This window comes from Macaca fascicularis, chromosome X (genome assembly GCF_037993035.2).
Source record: "Macaca fascicularis isolate 582-1 chromosome X, T2T-MFA8v1.1".
Classification (NCBI taxonomy): domain Eukaryota; kingdom Metazoa; phylum Chordata; class Mammalia; order Primates; family Cercopithecidae; genus Macaca; species Macaca fascicularis.
Window position 1 is genome coordinate 126,153,673 of NC_088395.1, and position 21,402 is coordinate 126,175,074.

Genomic DNA, 21,402 nt, shown 5'->3' on the forward strand with positions numbered 1-21,402 from the left:
CACGCACAAGGACTTATTTGAATCCTTGACCCCAGGGCCTGGCACACAGTCAGTGATTGGTACATGTTTGCTAAAGGAATGAGCGAGTGGAAGAAATTTAAGAGGGTGGGGTGGGGATGGATGGTTTATCCAGAGTTGGACAGGCAAGGCAAGTAGAACAAAAGAGGGAGGTGCTGATATGAAAACTGCCTTGAGATGGCTGGCAACAGGCTAGACAAGGAGGCAAGGAATGTCAACTCACGCCTGGTGGTTCAGGAGAATTGCTTCTCTTAAGGCCAACTCCTCTAATCTCTATCTTGGCTTCCATTTTCACCTACCTTTGCAGGAAGCCTACACTATTAGTAGTCTCTTTCTCTTGGGTATTCATCCTTTTAAAGCTTTCCCTTTGGCTTCTAAACATACTTACTTTCTCATATTTAAAATAATGCTTCATTAACACCATTTCTTTCACAGCTGTGTTAGTCTGTTTTCACAGTGGTAGAAAGAAATACCCAAGACTGGGTAGTATATAAAGAGAAGAGGTTTAATTGACTCACAGTTTCGAATGACTTGGGAGGCCTCAGGAAATTTACAATTATGGCAGAAGGTGAAGCAGGCATGTCTTACATTTGACAGCAGGCAAGAGGTGAATTGCGAGCATAGGAAAAACTGCCACTTTTAAGACCATCAGATCTGGTGTGACTCACTCACTATCAGGAGGACAGCATGGGGGAAACTGGCCTTCTAATCCAATCACCTCCCACCAACTTCCTCCCTTGACACATAAGGATTATAATTCAAGAGAAGATTTGGGTGGGGACACAGAGCCCAACCATATCAACAGCCATATGAGAAGTCTTCAGAAAGTCCATGGAAAATGTGTATTATCAAGAAACTATGCATGGATTGCAAAATCTTTTTGAGGGCTGGGCGTGGCGACTCACCCCTGTAATCCCAGCACTTTGGGAAGCTGAGACTGGTGGATCACTTGAGGTCAGGAGTTCAATACCAGCCTGGCCAACATGGTGAAACCTCGTCTCTACTGAAAAACAGAAAAATCAGCCAGGCATGATGGTTCACACTTGTGTTCTCAGCTCCTCAGGAGGCTGAGGGAGGAGAATAGCTTGAACTCGGGAGGTGAGGTTGCAGTGAGCTGAGATCGCACCACAGCACTCCAGCCTGGGTGACAGAGTGAGACTCCATCTCAAAAATAAAATCTTTTTGCACCAAAACAAACTGGTACTAACGCGTTATAAAATGTCTCAACAGGATCTAGTTTGAGTCATTAAAAAGGAGAAGTCATCAGTTTGAAAAGAGCTCCAATCAGAGCAAAATGAATTCTGCTAAAATTGAAGGAACAACAAACATCAAATTTAGGGTGAAGTTAGGGTGGAAGAATGGTAAAATCACTGATGCTTTACCAAAAGTTTATGGGGATAATGCACCTAAATAAATCAGCAGTTTATAAATAGTTAACTTGTAAGAAAGGACCAGACAATGCTGAAGATGAAGCCTGCAGCAGCAGGTTATCCACATCAATTTGTGAGGAAAAAAAATAATCTTTGTGTCCTAATTTGGAAGGACCAATGATTAACAGCAGAAACAACAGCCATCACCATAGACATCACAACTGGTTCAGCTTACAGAATTCTGAATGAATAATTAAAAGTTGAGCAAACTTTCCACTTGATGGGTGCCAAAACCAGATCAGCTGCAAAGAACAGAGCTTTCAATGGAAATTGTAAACAAGTAGGATCTATTGGTTGCTACAAAATTAATTGCAGTTTTTGCCATTGAAAGGAATGTCAAAAACCACAATTACTTTTGCCCCAACCAACAGATCATGAAGCATCTATTGGGAAAGTGTAACAGGACGTAAAACGTGGCTTTCCAACTATGGAGACAAAGTACAATTGAAGCAATGGCTCCGAAGAGGTGGAAGTGGTCCAGTCCAAGCAAAAGTGGTCTGGTCAAGAGCAAAGGTCATGGCAATAGTTTTTTGAGCTGCTTGAGAAATTTTGCTTGTTGACTTTCTGGAGGGCCAAAGAAAAATAACATCTGCTTATTATGAGAGTGTTTTGAGAAAGCCAAAGCTTTAGCAGAAAAATGCCCAGGAAAACTTCACCAGAGAGTCCTTTTCTACCACAGCAAAGCTTCTGCTCCTACCTCTCATCAAACGGGGGAAATTTTGAGAGAGTTTCAATGGGAAACCAGTAGGCATTCACCCTACAGTCGGGGTTTAGCCCCTTCCAACTTCTTTTGGTTTCCTAATGATAAAACATCTGTAAAGGGTACCATTTTTTTTCCAGTTAATAATGTAAATCCCCAGGAACGCCAGTTCTTTGGGGATGGATAAAATGGCTAGTATCTAATTGCTGTGAGCAAAAGAAAAAAAAAATAAATAAATAGCTAGTATCATTGCTTACAAAAGTGTCTTGACCTTGGTGGATTTTATGGTAAGTTTATATTTTTTATCTTTTAATGTCTATTTTCCACAAACTTTATTTATTTATTTATTTATTTATTTATTTATTTTTTGAGACGGAGTCTCGCTCTGTCACCCAGGCTGGAGTGCAGTGGCCAGATCTCAGCTCACTGCAAGCTCCGCCTCCCGGGTTCACACCATTCTCCTGCCTCAGCCTCCCGAGTAGCTGGGACTACAGGCGTCCGCCACCTCGCCCGGCTAGTTTTTTGTATTTTTTAGTAGAGACGGGGTTTCACCATGTTAACCAGGATGGTCTCGATCTCCTGACCTCGTGATCCGCCCGTCTCGGCCTCCCAAAGTGCTGGGATTACAGGCTTGAGCCACCGCGCCCGGCCAAACTTTTTTTTTTTTTGAGACAGAGTCTGGCTCTGTTGCCCAGGCTGGAGTGCAGTGATGTGATCTCTGCTCACTGCAACCTCTGCCTCCTGGCGTCAAGCGATTCTCCTGCCTGAGCCTCCTGAGTAGTTTGTACTACAGGTGCATACCACCACACACGGCTATTTTTTTTGTTCTATTTTTTAGTAGAGATGGGGTTTCACCATGTTGGCCAGGCTGGTCTTGAACTCCTGACCTCAGGTGGTCCACCTGCCTTGGCCTCCCAAAATGCTGGGATTACAGGCGTGAGTCACTGCACCCATTGTCTGTTCTTTTAAAAGTCCATGGCCGGGCGTGGTGGCTCACACCTGTAATATCAGCACTTTGGGAGGCTGAGGTGGACGAATCACAAGGTCAAGAGATCGAGACCATCCTGGCCAACATGGTGAAACCCTGTCTCTATTAAAAATACAAAAATTAGCTGGGCATGGTGGTGCATGCTTGAAGTTCCACAGCTACTCGGGAGGCTGAGGCAGGAGAATCACTTGAAACCCTGAGGCGGAGGTTGCAGTGGGCCGAGATTGCGCCACTGCACTCCAGTCTGGTGACAGAGGGAGACTCAGTCTCAAAAAAAAAAAATCCATCAGGCTGGACACAGTGGCTCATACCTGTAATCCCAGCACTTTGCGAGGCTAAGGGGGGCGGACTGCTTGAGCCCAAGAGTTTGAGATAGCCTGGGCAACATGGGAAAACCCTGTCTTGACAAAAAATACAAAAGTTAGTTGGGCATGGTGGCCTTTGCCTATATTCCCAGCTACTCAGGAGGCTGATGTGGGAGGGTCAACTGAACCCAGAAGGTCAAGGCTGCAGTGAGCCGTGATTGTGCCATGGTACTCCAGTGGTGGTGACAGATAGAAACCTTACCTCAAAAGAAAAAAATATATATCCAGGCTGGGCCCAGTGGCTCATGCCTGTACTCCCAGCCCATTGAGAGGTTTAGGTGTGCACATCACTTGAGGTCAGGAATTGGAGACCAGCCTGGCCAACATGGTGAAACCCTGTCTCTACAAAAAATACAAAAATTAGCCATGTGTGGTGCCAGGTGTCTATAATCCAGCTACTTGGGAGGCAGAAGCAGGAGAATTTCTTCAACTCAGGAGGTGGAGGTTGCAGTGAGCCAAGATGCCACCACTGCACTCCAGCCTGGGTGACAGAGCAAGAATCCGTCTTAAAGAAAAAGAAAAAATCCACCTAGGAACTAATTGCAAGCCATGATTCTTTCTGATAATTACACATTGATATGTTCAGGAGAATGTGAAGGAGGCCTCAGAGTAGAACTAAGCGTCCACAAACTTTTGAAGATCCCTCAGACCTCTCTAAAAAGTTGTGTATATCTTTTCTATTCTCAACCCAATCTGACTTCCCTGCCCCATAATTCTAGGGCATCAGTGATTTGCAAGTCACTGAATGCCATGGCCTTTGTCAGGCATCATAATTGACCATTCCACAGCATCCAACCCTGCTGGCCACTCCTCTTCCTTGAAACAGTTTTCTCTTGGATTAAGTAACCCAGAGTCTTCTGGTTTTTCTCCTACTCTCTGGCTAGTCCTTCTCTGCCTTTGTAGATACATTTCCTTACCTCTATGTAATGTTAGTTTTTCGAGGTTGGGCCCTAGGTGTCTGCTTCTGTTCCTACTTCACTCTCCCTCTTAAGTGACAGAATCCATGGCCATGACTTCAATGACCACCGAAAAACAGATGAGTTCCAAACATACATCCATTTCCCACCTGCCATTCACCCCTCACTGTAACATGGTTTCTGTCTCTTGTAGGACATCAGTTTCATTAGTTCACTAATGAAATCACGACTGCCAAATCCAATGAACACTTCTATTTCTTGTCTTCCTTAATCTCTCTGTGGCATGGGACATTGTCAGCCAATTTCCTTCTTGAAATTTTCCCTTCCCTTAGTACTCTTGCCCAGTTGACAATCATTCACTTTCAGTCATTATTGGTGGCTCTTGTACCTGCCTCTTCAGCTATTTGTTTCTAAAACCTGGACAAACATAAAGTGGTGATTTAGAAAGTAAAGGCAAACTGACGCCATGTTAGGAAGGGCTGGCAGAATGAATGAAAATCAGGCAAAAGCTCAAGGATGTTGTCTAAACATTTTGTTCTTATGGGACCAGAATAGTTGATGTGGTTTGGATATTTGTCCCCACCCAAATCTCATGGAAATATAATCCCCAGTGTTGCAGGTGGGGCCTGGTGGGGTGTTTGGGTTATGGGGCAGATCCCTCATGGCTTGGTGCTGTCCTCTCCACAGTGAGTTCTTACAGAGCTGGTTGTTGTAAAGTGTGGCATCTCCTCCCTGCACTCCCTTGCTCACTCCGTGATGTGAGATGCCTGCTCCTGCTTCACCTTCTGCCATGAGTAAAAGCTCCCTGAGGCCTCCCAGAAGCTGAGCAATGTGAGATGCCATGCTTGTACAGCCTGCAGAACTGTGAACTAATTAAACTTCTTTTCCTTTTTTTTTTTTTTTTTTGAGATGGAGTCTCACTCTGTCCCCCAGGCTGGAGTGCAGTGGTGCGATCTTGGCTCACTGCAACTTCTGCCTCCTGGGTTCAAGCGATTCTCTTGCCTTGGCCTCCCGAACAGCTTGGATTACAGGAGCGTGCCACTATGCCCGGTTATTTTTTTTTTGTATTTTTAGTAGAGACGGGGTTTCACCATATTAGCCAGGCTGGTCTTGAACTCCTGACATCAAGTAGTCATCCCACCTCCGCCTTACAAAGTGCTGGGATGACAGGCATGAGCCACCGTGCCTGGCCAAAACTCTTTTCTTATCAACTACCCAGTCTCAGGTGTTTCTTTTTAGCAATGCAAGGACGGCCTAATACAGGAGTGAACCATGAACTGATCATTCCCTGGTGGACAAAACAAAGGCATGCTAGTGAAGGCAGAAACTAATATCATTCATCTGCTTTCCAAACTCCAAAGAGGTTAATTCAGTATCAAAAAATTAATTTCTCAAAATTCACAGCTATTTACTAAAGTTACTCACTACACTTAGCTTCAGACTTGAATGCTGTTACTATTTATTGACATCAAAACAAAACAAGCTGAGACTAAAAGTTGCTATTTTTTTTTTTTTTTGAGACGGAGTCTCGCTCTGTCGCCCAAGCTGGAGTGCAGTGGCCGGATCTCAGCTCACTGCAAGCTCCGCCGCCCGAGTTTACACCATTCTCCTGCCTCAGCCTCCCGAGTAGCTGGGACTACAGGCGCCCGCCACCTCGCCCGGCTAGTTTTTTTGTATTTTTTAGTAGAGACGGGGTTTCACCGTGTTAGCCAGGATGGTCTTGATCTCCTGACCTCGTGATCCGCCCGTCTCGGCCTCCCAAAGTGCTGGGATTACAGGCTTGAGCCACCGCGCCCGGCCAAAAGTTGCTATTTAACAGGAACAGACATTGGTGCAGTTTCCTTCCTGGAGAGGGTATGCACTCAGATCATGAGACCTAAGATCAAACACACACTGGATTGTCAAGAATCAAACAAGGACTACATTTCACCTCTTAATAGAAAAAATGCTGAAGACAAAACATGATGTTTAAAAATATTCTTCATGCCAAGCTTAGATAAGCAAATAAAAAACTAAAACTAATCCTAAAACTTGAGGATATTGGATACGGAAGTAACATGACTATTTAAATGTTTGCATCAATGAAAGTTTGTTCTATCCTTCCCTGTACTTGTACTATAAGGACATGCTTATTGCTTCTATACTACCCAAAGTCAACAGTTATCATTAACAATTCAGTAGAAATAGATTGGAACAAGACTTCAAAGCGACTCTGCTCCACCGAAATTTAGAAACTCAATCTCGGATGAACAACAGCTTTTGATTTTAGAACCAGCTCTTACTTTTCTCTCATGTCATATGTGACGAAGTCCTCACTTGACACTTCCCCCTGCAAATTGCAATGCATGTCCTCACTGTCACCTTTTTTCTGACACTTTAATTTATAGAAATTGCAAAAACAATGAAATTGTACTTCCAATTCTGAACCTCTGATCAGATTCCTGCTTTGAGGCAAAACTTACTCCTTGCTGCACAGTCCTCTACTCTTCTTCTCTTTTTTTTGAGACAGTCTTGCTCTGTTGCCCAGGCTGGAGTGCAGTGACAAGATCACGGCTTACTGCAACCTCTGCCTCCTGAGTTCAAGCGATTCTCCTGCCTCAGCCTCCCAAGTACCTGGGACTACAGACACCTGCCACCATGCCTATATTTTCAGTAGAGACGGGGTTTCACCATATTGGCCAGGCTGGTCTCGAACTCCTGACCTCAGGTGATTCACCCGCCTCAGCCTCCCAAGGTGCTGGGATTACAGGCGTGAACCATCACACCTGGCCTCTCCTCTTCTTTTGTATGGCTAATACCACTTTCCTGCTTTCTTTCTACTGCTGAATCTCCAGACTTGGTTATGTCATCAGGATGCCAGAGTCGACCTTGGCTTCGAGCTCCTGGATGGTAACGCTGCATCCCTGGATGATCCTGAAGTACAATGAAATATGATACTGTTACAACAATGCTGCTAAGCTTTTACATGGGATTTTCAAGTCATAACTTATATATTAATATATACTAAAGTCCAGTCATTTAAGACCAAATATATGAGGGTGTGGTAAATGATAACCTGCTTACTTCCTCTCTCCATCTCCAGAGAAAAGCAACCATTTCCTAATTATTATTTTATAAGCCTGGTACAACTTATTTTTCTTAGAGACATGGTCTCATTTTGTCACTCAGGCTGAAGTGCAAATGGCAAGATCGTGGCTCACAGCAGCCTCGACATTCCAGACTCAAGCGATCCTCCCACCTCAGCTCCCTACTAGCTGGGATTGCAGGCATGCTTTACCACACTGGGCTAACTTAAAATTTTGAATAGAGATGGGGTCTCCCTAGGTTATCCAGGCTGACTTCGAACTCCTGAAGTTAAATGATTCTCCCGCCTTGGCCTCCCAAATGCTAGGATTACCTGCATGAGCCATCATGCCCGGCCCATTTCTTTTTCTTAATTAATTAATTAATTAATTAATTTGAGACAGAGTCTCGCTCTGTCGCCCAGGCTGGAGTGCGGTGCCGCAATCTCAGCTCATTGCAACCTCCGCCTCCTGGGTTCAAGTGATTCTCCTGCCTCAGCCTCCTGAGTAGCTGGGATTACAGGTGCCCGCCACTATGCCTGGCTAATTTTTTGTATTTTTAGTAGAGACGGGGTTTCACCATGTTGGTCAGGCTGGTCTCAAACTCCTGACCTTATGATCTGCCTGCCTCGGCATCCCAAAGTGCTGGGATTACAGGTGTGAGCCACCACGCCTGGCCTTTTTTTTTTTTTTAGAGGAAGTTTCGCTCTGGTTGTCCAGGCTGGAGTGCAGTGGTGCAATCTCGGCTCACTGCAACCTCTGCCTCCCAGGTTCAAGCGATTCTCCTGCCTTAGTCTGCTGAGTAGCTGGGACTACAGGTGCACACCACCAAGCCCGGCTAATTTTTGTATTTTTAGTAGAGACGGGGTTTCACCATGGGGGCCAGGTTCGTCTCCAACTGCTGACCTCAAGTGAGCCACCATCTCAGCCTCCCAAAGTGCTGGGATTACAGGCATGAGCCACTGTGCCTGGCCTATAGTTACTAAGGACATGAAATTATGCTTTATGAGGAAGTGGTCCTCACCCCCCTTGCCTGCAACACAAGAAAGGAGAGCAACGGAACAAAGTAGAAGAAAGGTGGCGCTGGGAAAAGGATATCAATTCAAGACTGATGGTAAAAATTGCTTTACAGGAGGGAGGGCCTCCTGTGGTTTCACCAGTTGATCTGGTTGAGGGATTTTCTCCAGCGACACTTGCAGCTTAGGGGCAGGAGGCTCCCACAACACCCTGTGCTACTACGACCCTTCTGACATTGTCCATCATGATGTGATTATTGCTATTTGTTTCTTGCCAACACTGAAACATGAGTTCCACATGCACAAGGACTTATTTGAATCCTTGACCCCAGGGCCTGGCACAGAATCAATGATTGGTACATGTTTGCTAAATGAATGAGCAAATGGAAGAAATCTAAGAGGGTGGGGTGGGGATGGGTGGTTTATCCAGAGCTGGACAGGGAAGGCAAGTAGAACAAAAGAGGGAGGTGCTGATATGAAAACTGCCTTGAGATGGCTGGCAACAGGCTAGACAAAGAGGCAAGGAATGTCAACTCATGCCTGGTGGTTCAGAAGCGTTGCTTCTCCTAAGGCCAACTCTTCTAACCTCTATCTTGGCTTCCATTTTCACCTGCCTTTGCAGGAAGCCTACAGTATTCACTGTCTCTTTCTCTTGAGTACTCATCCTTCTAGAGCTTACCTTTTGGCTTCTAAACTTACTTACTTTCTCGTATTTAAAATAAAGCTTTATTAACACCATTAACCTATGTATCTCCATTTCTTTCACAGCTATATTAATCGGTTTTCACACTAGTAGAAAAAATACCCAAGGCTGGGTAATATATAAAGATAAGAGGTTTAATTATTTTATTTTATTTTATTTATTTATTTATTTTAATGAGATGTAGACTCGCTCTTGTCACCCAGGCTGGAGTGCAATGGTGTAATCTCAGCTGACCACAACCTCCGCCTTCCAGGTTTAAGTGCTTCTGCTGCCTCAGCCTCCTGAGTAGCTGGAATTAAAGGTGGGCATAAGCACACCCAGCTAATTTTTGTATTTTTAGTAGAGACGGGGTTTCTCCATGTTTGCCAGGCTGGTCTGGAACTCCTGACCTCAGGTGATCCACCGGCCTTGGCTTCCCAAAGCTGGGATTACAGGGGTGAGCCACTAAGCCCAGCCGAAGAGGTTTAATTGACTCACAGTTCCGCATGGCTGGGGGAACCTCAGGAAACTTACAATCATGGCAGAAAGGGAAGTGGACACATGCTACATGGCAGCAGACTAGAGGTGAAGTGCGAGCATAGGAAAAACTGCCTTGTTTAAAACTGTCGTATCTCGTGAGACTTACTATCACAAGATCAGCATGTGGGAGACTGCCCCCACAATCCAATCACCTCCCACCAAGCTCCTCCCTTGACACACAAGGATTACAATTTAAGATGAAATTTGGGTGCGGGAACAGAGCTCATATCAACAGCCATATAAGAAGTCTTCAAAAAGTCCATGGAAAATGTGTATTATGAAGAAACTATGCATGGATTGCAAAATCTTTTGGCACCAAAATAAACTGGTACTAACTCGTCAAAAAATATCTTGACAGGATCTAGTTTGAGGCATTAAAAAGGAGAAGGAATCAGTTTGAAAAGAGCCCCTATCAGTGAAAAATGAATTCTGCTAAAATTGAAGGAAGAACAAACATAAAATTTAAGATGAAGCTTGGGTGGAAGAATGGTGAAATCACTGATGATTTACCACAAGTTTATGAGGACAATGCCCCTAAAGAGATCAGCAGTTTGCAAATGGATAACTTGTAAGAAGGGACAAGACGATGTTGACGATGAAGCCTGCAGCAGCAGGCCATCCACATCAATATGCAAGGGAAAAAATCAGGCTGGGCGCAGTGGCTCACTACTGTAATCCCAGCACTTTGGGAGGCTGAGGTGGGCGGATCACAAGTTCAGGAGTTCAAGATCAGCCTGACCAACATAGCGAAACTCCATCTCTACTAAAAATACAAAAATTAATCAGGCTTGGTGGCATGTGCCTGTAGTCCCAGCTACTCGGGAGGCTGATGCAGGAGAATCGCTTGAACCCAGGAGGCGGAGGTTGTGGTGAGCTGAGATCATGCCACTGCACTCCAGCCTGGGCAACAGAGTGAGATTCCTTCTCAAAAAACAACAACAAAAAAATCCTCTTTGTGCTTTAACTGAAAAGCATCAGCCGGGCATGGCGGGCCACCCCTGTAATTCCAGCACTCTGGGAGGCCACGGTGGGCAGGTCACCTGAGGTCAGGAGTTTCAGACCAACCTAGCCCACATGGTGAAACCCTGTCTGTAATAAAAATACAAAAATTAACTGGGTGTGGTGGCAGGTGTCTGTAATCCCAACTACTCGGGAGACCGAGGCAGGAGAATCATTGAACCCGGGAAGCAGAGGTTGCAGTGAGCCAAGATTGTGCCACTGGCCTCCAGCCTTCGTGACAGACTGAGACCAATGATTAACAGCAAAAACAACAGCCATCACCATAGACATCACAATTGGTTCAGCTTACAAAATTCTGACTGAAAAATTCAAAGTTGAGCAAACTTTCCACTCGATGGGTGCCAAAACCAGATCAGCTGCAGACAAGAACAGAGGTTGCAATGGAAATTTTAAACAAGTGACATTAGGTTGCTGCATATTAATTACGGTTTATGCCATGGAATGTCAAAAGCCGCAATTATGTTTGCACCAACCAATAGATCATGAAGCATCTATTGGGAAAGTGTAATAGGAGGTGATATGTGGGTTTCCCAGTATAACACTGAAGACAAAGCACTATCAAAGCAATGACTCTGAAGAGGTGGAAGTAATCCAGTCAAAACAAAACTGGACTGGTCAAGAGCAAAGGTCATGGCAATAGTTTTTTGAGCTGCTTGAGCAACTTTCCTTATTGACTTTCTGGAGGGTCGAAGAATAATAACACCTGCTTTTTTTTTTTTTTTTTTTTTTTTTTTGAGACCAAGTCTCGCTCTGTCACCCAGGCTAGACTGCAGTGGCACAATCTCGGCTCACTGCAACCTCTGCCTCCCAGGTTCAAGCTATTCTCCTGCCTCAGCCTCCTGAGTAGCTGGGATTATAGGCATGCACCACTATGCCTGGCTAATTTTTGTATTTTTAGTAGAAACAAGGTTTCACCATGTTGGTCAGGCTTGTCTCGAACTGCTGACTTCGTGATCCTCCTGTCTCAGCCTCCCAGAGTGCTGGGATTACAGGCGTGAGCCACCGTGCCCGAGCAACACCTGCTTATTATGAGAGTGTTTTGAGAAAGCCAAAGCTTTAGCAGCAAAATGCCCAGGAAAGCTTCACCAGAGAGTCCTTTTCTACCACGGCAATGCTTCCGCTCATGCCTCTCATCAAACAAGGGCAATTTTGAGAGTTTCAATGGGAAACCATTAGGCATCCACCTTACAGTCAGGATTTAGCTCCTTCTGACACTTTTTTTGTTTCCTAATTTTAAAAAGTCTATAAAGGGCAACCATTTCTCTTCAGTTAATAATGTAAAAAAGATTTCACTGAAGTGGTTAAATTCCCACTTCTTAGGGGATGGATGAAATGGCTAGTATGTAATTGTTGTGAACAAGAGACATACATACATACATACATACATACATACATACATACATACATAAATGGCTAGTATCATTGCTTACAAAAGTGTCTTGACCTTGGTGGATCTTATGATGAGAAGTTTATATTTTTTTCTTTTATTTCTATTTTCCACAAACTTTTCTGTTTTTACTTTTTTTTTTTTTGAGATGGAGTCTGGTTCTGTTGCCCAGGCAGGAGTGCAGTGGTGCGATCTTGGCTCACTGCAATCTCCACCTCTCGGGTTCAAGTGATTCTCCAGCCTCAGCCTCCTGACTAGCTGGGATTACAGGAGCCCTCCACTGTGCCTGGCTAATTTTTGTATTTTTAGTACAGACTGGGTTTCACCACGTTGGCAAGGTTGGTCTTGAACTCCTGACCTCAGGTGAAGTGCCCGCCTCGGCCTCCCAAAGTGCTGGGACTACAGGCATGTGCCAGCATGCCCAGCCTTTTTGTTGGTGGGGATGGAGTCTCCCTCTGTCGCTCAGACAGGAGTGCAGTGGTGAGATCTAGGTTCACTACAACCTCTGCCTCCCGAGTTGAAGTGATTCTCCTGCCTGAGCCTCCCGAGAAGTTTGGACTACAGGTGTGCTCCACCAAGCCCAGCCCAATTTTTTTTTGTATTTTTTGGTAGAGATGGGGTTTTACCATGTTGGCCAGGCTGTTCTCAAACTCCTGACCTCAGGTGATCCACCCACCTTGGCCTCCCAAAGTGCTGGGACTACAAGGCATGTGCCACCATACCTGGTCTTTTTTTGAGTGTGGTGGGGGGTGGGGGTGCAGATGAAGTCTAACTCTGTCGCTCAGGCAGGAGTGCAGTGGTGAGATCTCTGCTCACTGGAACCTCTGCTTCTTGAGTTCAAGTGATTCTCCTGCCTGAGCCTCCCGAGGAGTTTGGACTACAGGTGCACTCCACCAAGCCCGGCCAATTTTTTTAAAATTTATTTTTATTTTTTGGTAGAGATGGAGTTTCACCATGCTGGCCAGTCTGGTCTCGAACTCCTGACCTCAGGTGATCCAACCGCCTCAGCCTCCCAAAGTGCTGGGATTACAGGCATGATCCACTGCCCCTGGCCTCTGTTCTTTTAAAAATCTATATAAAGCTGGACACGGTGGCTTATGCCACCGTGTAATCCCAGCACTTTTCGAGGCTACAGTGGACAGATTGTTTGAGCCTAGGCATCTGGCAAACAGATGCCATGTTAGGAAGGGCTGGCAAGATGAATGAAAATCAGGCAAAAGCTCAAGGATGTTGTCTAAACATTTTGTTCTTATGGGACCAGAATAGTTGATGTAGTTTTGAAATTTGTCCCCACCTAAATCTCATGGAAATATAATCCCCAGTGTTGCAGGTGGGGCCTGGTGGGGTGTTTGGGTTATGGGGCAGATCCCTCATGGCTTGGTGCTGTCCTCTCCATAGTGAGTGCTTACAGAGCTGGTTGTTGTAAAGTGTGGCATCTCCTCCCCGCACTCACTCTCTTGCTCACTCTGTGATGTGAGATGCCTGCTCCTGCTTCACCTTCCACCATGAGTAAAAGCTCCCTGAGGCCTCCCAGAAGCTGAGAGATGTCAGATGCCATGCTTGTACAGCCTGCAGAACTGTGAACCAATTAAACCTCTTTTCTTATAAACTACCCAGTCTCAGGCATTTCTTTATAGCAATGCAAGAATACAGGAGTGAACCATGAACTGATCTTTCTCTGGTAGACAAAACAAAGACAATGCCTGTGAAGGCCGAAACTAATATCATTCATCTGCTTTCAATACTTCCAAGAGGCTAATTCAGTATCAAAAAATTTAATTTCTCAAAACTCACAGCTATTTACTAAAGTTACTCACTATACTTAGCTTCATAGTTGAATGCTGTTACTATGTATTGACATCAAAACAAAACACCTGAAACTAAAAGCTGATATGTAACAACAAGAGACATTGGTGCAGTTTCCTTCCTGGAGAGGAAGCACTCAGATCATGAGACCTGAGATGAAACAAACTAGATTGTCAAGAATCCAACAAGGACTACATTTTACCCCAGGCCGGGCGCGGTGGCTCAAGCCTGTAATCCCAGCACTTTGGGAGGCCGAGACGGGTGGATCACGAGGTCAGGAGATCGAGACCATCCTGGCTAACACGGTGAAACCCCGTCTCTACTAAAAAATACAAAAAACTAGCCGGGCAAGGTGGCGGGCGCCTGTGGTCCCAGCTACTCGGGAGGCTGAGGCAGGAGAATGGCGTAAACCTGGGAGGCGGAGCTTGCAGTGAGCTGAGATCCGGCCACTGCACTCCAGCCTGGGCGGCAGAGCGAGACTCCATCTCAAAAAAAAAAAAAAAAAAAAAAAAAGACTACATTTTACCCCTTAATAGAAAAAATGCTGGAGACAAAATGAGATGTTTAAAAATATTCTTCATGCTAAGCTTATGTAAGCAAATAAAAAAACTAAAGTACTTTAGGACATTGGATACAGAAGTAACATTACTAAATGTTTGCATCAATGAAAGTTTGTTCTATCCTTCCCTGTACTTATACTACAAGGACATGCTTGTTGCTTCTACACTACCCAAAGTCAACAGTTACATTAGCAATGCAATAGAAATAGATGGGAATAAGGCTTCAAAGCGACTCTGCTCCACCAAAATTTAGAAATTCAATTCAGGATGAACAACAGCTTTTGATTTTAAAACCAGCTCTTACTTTTCTCTTGTGTCATATGTGATGAAGTCCTCACTTGACATTTCCCCCTGCAAATTGCAATGCATGTCCTCGCCATCAGCATTTTCTGACACTTTAATTTATAGGAATTGCAAAAACAATAAAATTGTACTTCCAATTCTGAACCTCTGATCGGATTCCTGCTTTGAGACAAAACTTACTCTTCTGTTGCGTACTCCTCTCCTCTTCTTTTCTTTCATTCTTTTTTTTGGGGCGGGGGAGATAGAGCCACCCTAGTGTCATCCAGGCTGGAGTGCAGTTGCATGATCATGGCTCACTGCAACTTCCACCTCCCGAGTTTAATCAATTCTCCTGCCTCAGCCTCCCGAGTAGCTGGGACTACAGGTGCCTGCAACTAAGCCCAGCTAATTTTTGTATTTTTAGTAGAGATGGGGTTTCACCATGTTGACCAGACTGGTCTCAAAGTCCTGACCTCAGGTGATCCACCCATCTTGGCCTCCTAAAATGCTGGGATTACAGGCGTGAGCCACCACGCCCGGCCTCTCCTCTTCTTTTCTATGGCTAATACCACTTTCCTGCTTTCTTTCTACTGCTGAATCTCCAGACTTGTCATCAGGGTGCCAGAGTCGACCTCGGCTTCGAGCTCCTGGATGGTAACGCTGCATCCGTGGATGATCCTGAAGTACAATGAAATATGATACTGTTACAACAATGCTACTAAGCTTTTACATGGGATTTTCGGGTTTTACTTTATATATTAATATATACTAAAGCCCAATCATTTAAGACCAAAAATGTGAGGGCACGGTAAATGACAACTTGCCCACTTCCTCTCTCCATCTCCAAAGAAAAGTAATCATTTCCTCATTATTATTTTATAAGGCTGGTATCACTTTTTTTTTTTTTTTTTTGGCGACTTGGTCTCATTGTGTCACCCAGGCTGAAGTGCCAGTGGCAAGATCGGGGCTCACTGCAGTCTTGACATTCTAGACTCAAGCGATCCTCCCACCTCAGCTCCCTAGTAGTTGGGATTGCAGGCACGCTGTACCACACTGGGCTAAGTTTTAAATTTTTTAATAGAAATGGGGTCTCCCTATGTTATCCAGGCTGGTCTCGAACTCCTGAAGTTAAATGATCTGCCTTGGCCTCCCAAAAGTTAGGATTACCTGCATGAGCCCTCATCCCTGGCCTATTTCTTTCTTTCTTTTTTTTTTTTTTTTGAGACGGAGTCTCGCTCTGTAGCCCGGGCTGGAGTGCAGTGGCCGGATCTCAGCTCACTGCAAGCTCCGCCTCCCAGGTTTACGCCATTCTCCTGCCTCAGCCTCCCGAGTAGCTGGGACTACAGGCGCCCGCCACCTCGCCCGGCTAGTTTTTTGTATTTTTTTTAGTAGAGACGGGGTTTCACGGTGTTCGCCAGGATGGTCTCGATCTCCTGACCTCGTGATCCACCCGTCTCGGCCTCCCAAAGTGCTGGGATTACAGGCTTGAGCCACCGCGCCCGGCCTGGCCTATTTCTTTCTTTTCTTTTCTTTTCTTTTTTTTTTTTTTTTGAGGTAAGTTTCACTCTTGCTGCCCAGGCTAGAGTGCAGTGGTGCCATCTTGGCTCATTGCAACCTCTGCCTCCTGGGTTCAAGCAATTCTCCTGCCTTAGTCTCCCAAGCAGCTAGGACTACAGGTGCATGCCACCATGCTGGACTAATTTTTATATTTTTAGTAGAGACAGGGTTTCACCATTTAGGCCAGGTTCGTCTCCAACTGCTGACCTCAAGTGATCCACCCGCCTCGGCCTCCCAAAGTGCTGGGATTATAGGCATGAGCCACTGTGCCTAGTCTATAGTTATTAAGGACATGAAATTATGCTTTATGAGGAAGTGGTCCTCACCCCTCTTGCCTGCAACACAAGAAAGGAGAACAAGGCAGCAAATTAGAAGAAGAAAAGTAGCGCTGAGGAAAGGATATTAATTCAAGATGGATTTTAGAAATTGCTTAGCAGGAGGGAGGGCCCTCCTGTGGTTTCACCAGTTGATCTCCTTGAAGGGTTTTCTCCAGGATCACTTGCAGCTTAGGGGCAGGAGGCTCCCACACCACCCTGTACTACTACAACCCTTCTGACATTGTGCATCATGATCTGATTATTGCTATTTGTCTCTTGCCAACACTGAAACATGAGTTCCATATGCACAAGGATTTATTTGAATCCTTGACCTCCAGGGCCTGGCACATAGTCAGTGATTGGTACATGTTTGCTAAATGAATCAGAGGGTGGAAGAAATTTAAGAGGGTGGGGTGGGGATGGGTGGTTTACCCAGAGCTGGACAGGCAAGGCAAGTAGAACAAAAGAGGGAGTTGCTGACATGAAAATGGCCTTGAGATGGCTAGCAACAGGCTAGACAAACAGGCAATGTCAGCTCACACCTCATGGTTCAGGAGCACTGTTTCTCCTCTAACCTCTACCTTGGCTACCATTTTCACCTGCCTTTGGAGGAAGTCTACAGTATTCACTGCCTCTTTCTCTTGGCTCTTCATCCTTCTAGAGCTTTCCTTTTGGCTTCTAAACTTACTTTCTCATACTTAAAATGATGCTTCAGTAAAACCATTAACCTATGTATCTCCATTTCTTTCATAGCTGTATTAGCTGTTTTCCCCACTGGTAGAAAGAAATGCCTGAAAATGGGTAATATATAAAGAGAAAAGGTTTAATTAACTCACTGTTTCCCATGGCTGGGGGAGCCTCAGGAAATTTACAATCATGGTAGAAGGGGAAGTGGGCACGTCTTATATGGCAGCAGACTAGAGGTGAAGTGCGAGCATAGGAAAAACTGCCTTGTTTAAAACCATCAGACCTTGTGAGACTTACTCACTATCACGAAATAAGCATGTGGGAAACTGCCCGCCGACCCTGAATCCAATCACCTCCCACCAAGCTCCTCCCTTGACACATGAGAATTACAATTTAAGATGAGATTTGGGTGTGGGCGCAGAGCCCAATCTTATCAACAGCCATATGAGAAGTCTTCAAAAAGTCCACGGAAAATGTGTATTATCAAGAAACTATGCATGGATTGCAAAATCTTTTGGCACTAAAATAAACTGCTACTAACTCGTTAAAAAATATCTCGACAGGATCTACCTTGTGGCATTAAAAAGGAGAAGTCATCAGTTTGAAAAGAGCCCCTATCAGAGCAAAATAGATTCTGCTAAAATTGAAGGAAGAACAAACACAAAATTTAAGATGAAGCTTGGGTGGAAGAACGGTAAAATCACTGATGCTTTACCCAGAGTTTATGAGGACAGTGCCCCTAAAGAGATCAGCAGTTTACAAATGGATAACTTGTAAGAAGGGACAAGATGATGTTGAATATGAAGCCTGCAGCAGCAGGTCATCCACATCAATCTGCAAGGAAAAAAATTAATCCTGTTTGTGCTCTAACTGGAAAGCTTCAGCCAGACGCATGGCACCCCTGTAATCCCAGCACTCTGGGAGGCCAAGGTGGGCAGATCACTTGTGGTCAGGAGTTCGAGACCAGCCTGGCCAACATGGTGAAACTCCATATCTAAGAAAAATATAGAAATTAGTTGGGTGCAGTGGAGGGTGCCTATAATCCCAGCTACTTGGGAAGCTGAGGCAGAAGAATCATTGGACCTGGAGGTAGGGGTTGCAGTGAGCCAAGATCGTGCCACTGGCCTCCAGCTTGGGTGACAGAGTCAGGTTCTGTCTCAAAAAAAAAAAAAAAAAAAAAGGCCGGGCGCGGTGGCTCACACCTATAATCCCAGCACTTTGGGAGGCTGAGATGGGCGGATCACGAGGTCAGGAGATCGAGACCATCCTTGCTAGCACGGTGAAACCCCATCTCTACTAAAAATACAAAAAATTAGCCGGGTGTGGTGGCGGGCGCCTGTAGTCCCAGCTACTCGGGAGGCTGAGGCAGGAGAATGGCGTGAACCCAGGAGGCGGAGCTTGCAGTGAGCCGAGATCGCGCCACTGCACTCCAGCCTGGGTGACAGAGCGAGACTCTGTCTCAAAAAAAAACAAACAAACAAAAAAACAACAACAAAAGAAAAGGACCAACAATTAACAGCAGAAACAACAGCCAACAACACCATACACATTTCAATAGGTTCAGCTTACACAATTAAAAGTTGAGCAAACTTTCTACTTGATGGGTGCCGAAACCAGATCAGCTGCAGACAAGAACAGAGATTTCAATGGAAATTTTAAACAAGTGAGATATATTAGGTTGCTGCATATTAATTGCAGTTTATGGTATGGAATGTCAAAAGCTGCAATTATGTTTGCACCAACCAATAGATCATGAAGCATCTATTTGGAAAGTGTAATAGGAGGTTAAACATGGCTTTCTCAGTATGACTCTGAAGACAAAGCACAATCAAAATAATGGCTCCGAAGAGGTGGAAGTGGTCCAGTCAAAGCAAAACTGGACTGGCCAAGAGCAAAGGTCATGGCAATAGTTTTTGGAGCTGCTTGAGGAACCTTCCTTGTTGACTTTCTGGAGGGCCGAAGAAAAATAATGTCTGCTTATTATGAGAGTGTTTTGAGAAAGCCAAAGCTTTAGCAGCAAAATGCCCAGGAAAGCTTCACCAGAGAGCCCTTTTCTACCACGGCAATGCTTCTGCTCATGCCTCTCATCAAACAAGGGCAATTTTGAGAGTTTCAATGGGAAACCATTAGGCATCCACCTTACAGTCGGGATTTAGCTCCTTCTGACTCCTTTTTGTTTCCTAATCTTAAAAAGTCTGTAAAGGGCACCCATTTCTCTTCAGCTAATAAATGTAAAAAATATTTCATTGATGTGGTTAAATTCCCAGGACCTCCACTTCTTAGGGGATGGATGAAATGGTTAGAATGTAATTATTGTGAGCAAGAGACAAAAATAAATAAATAAATAGATAGAAAGTATCATTGCTTACGAAAGTGTCTTTACCTTGGTGGATGTTACATGTTACAATGAGAAGTTTATATTTGTTTCTTTGATTTCTATTTTCCAGGAACTTTTCTTTTTTCTTTTTCTTTTTTTTTTTTTTTGAGATGGAGTCTGGCTCTGTCGCCCAGGCAGGAGTGCAGTGGCATAATCTTGGCTCACTCAACCTCCGCCTGCCGGGTTCAAGTAATTCTTCTGCCTCAGCCTCCCAAGTAGCTCAGATTACAGCCCTTGCCACTGTGCCCGACTAATTTTTGCATTTTTAGTAGAGACGGGGTTTTGCCATGTTGGAGAGGCTGGTCTCAAACCCCTGACCTCAAGTGAAGTGCCCACCTTGGCCTCCCAAAGTGCTGTGACTACAGTTGTGTGCCATCACGATCGGACTTTTTTTTTTTTTTGCCGGGGGTGGGGGCATTGGGGGGTGCTGAGTCTTGCTCTGTCGCCTAGGCAGGAGTGCAATGGTGTGATCTCTGCTCACTGCAACCTCTGCCTCCTGGGTTCATGCCATTCTGCTGCCTGAGCCTCCTGAGAAATTTGGACTACAGGTGCATGCCACCACGCCTGGCTAAATTTTTTTTTGTATTTTTTGGTTGAGATGGGGTTTTGCCATATTGGCCAGGCTGGTCTCACACTCCTGACCTCAGGTGATCCATCTGCCTCGGCCTCCCAAAGTGTTGGGATTACAGGTGGAAGCCACCGTGCCTGGCCTCTGTTCTTTTAAAAATCCATATAAGGCTGGACACGGCGGCTCAGGAAGGGCTGGCAGGATGCATGAAAATCAGGCAAAAGCTCAAGGATGTTGTCTAAACATTTTGTTCTTATGGGACCAGAATAGTTGATGTGGTTTGGATATTTGTCCCCACCCAAATCTCATGGAAATATAATCCCCAGTGTTGCAGGTGGGGCCTGGTGGGGTGTTTGGGTTATGGGGCAGATCCCTCATGGCTTGGTGCTGTCCTCTCCATAGTGAGTTCTTACAGAGCTGGTTGTTGTAAAGTGTGGCATCTCCTCCCCGCATTCACTCCCTTGGTTACTCTGTGATGTGGGATGCCTGCTCCTGCTTCACCTTCTGCCATGAGTAAAAGCTCCTTGAGGTCTCTCAAAAGATGAACAATGTCAGATGTCTTGCTTGTATAGCCTGCAGAACTGTGAACCAATTAAACCTCTTTTCTTATATATTACCCAGTCTCGGGTATTTCATAATAGCAATGCAAGAACGACCTAATATAGGAGTGAACCATGAACTGGTCATTCCCTGGTAGACAAAACAAAGGCATGCTAGTGAAGGCAGAAACTAATATCATTTATCTGCTATCCAAACTCCAAAGAGGTTAATTCAGTAACAAACATTTCTCAAAACTCACAGCTATTTAGTATTCGTTACACTTAGCCTCATACTTGAATGCTGTTACTATTTTTTTTTTTGAGGTGGCATCTTCCTCTGTTGCCCAGGATGGAGTGCAGTGGCATAATTTCGGCTCACTGCAACCTCTGCCTCCTGGGTTCAAGCAATTCTCCTGCCTAAGCCTCCCGAGTAGCTGGGACTACAGGCACGCACCAACATGCCTGGTGTTGTTGTTTTTTTTTTTTTTTTTAAATATTTTTAGTAGAGATGGGGTTTCACCATATTGGCCAGGTTGGTTTTGAACTCCTGACCTTGTGACCTGCCCGCCTTGGCCTCCCAAAGT

At 45.0% G+C, this 21,402-nt stretch overlaps 1 long non-coding RNA gene across 1 annotated transcript; it reads right to left on the minus strand.

Annotated features, from left to right (window-relative positions):
- Window positions 1–4,948: 4,948 nt before the first annotated feature.
- On the minus strand, window positions 4,949–15,302 carry LOC135969022 (uncharacterized). The gene is made up of 2 exons (XR_010584073.2): window positions 14,975–15,302; window positions 4,949–7,331 (listed from the first exon to the last, which is right to left on the minus strand). It is a non-coding gene; the product is annotated as an uncharacterized lncRNA (long non-coding RNA).
- Window positions 15,303–21,402: the final 6,100 nt, after the last annotated feature.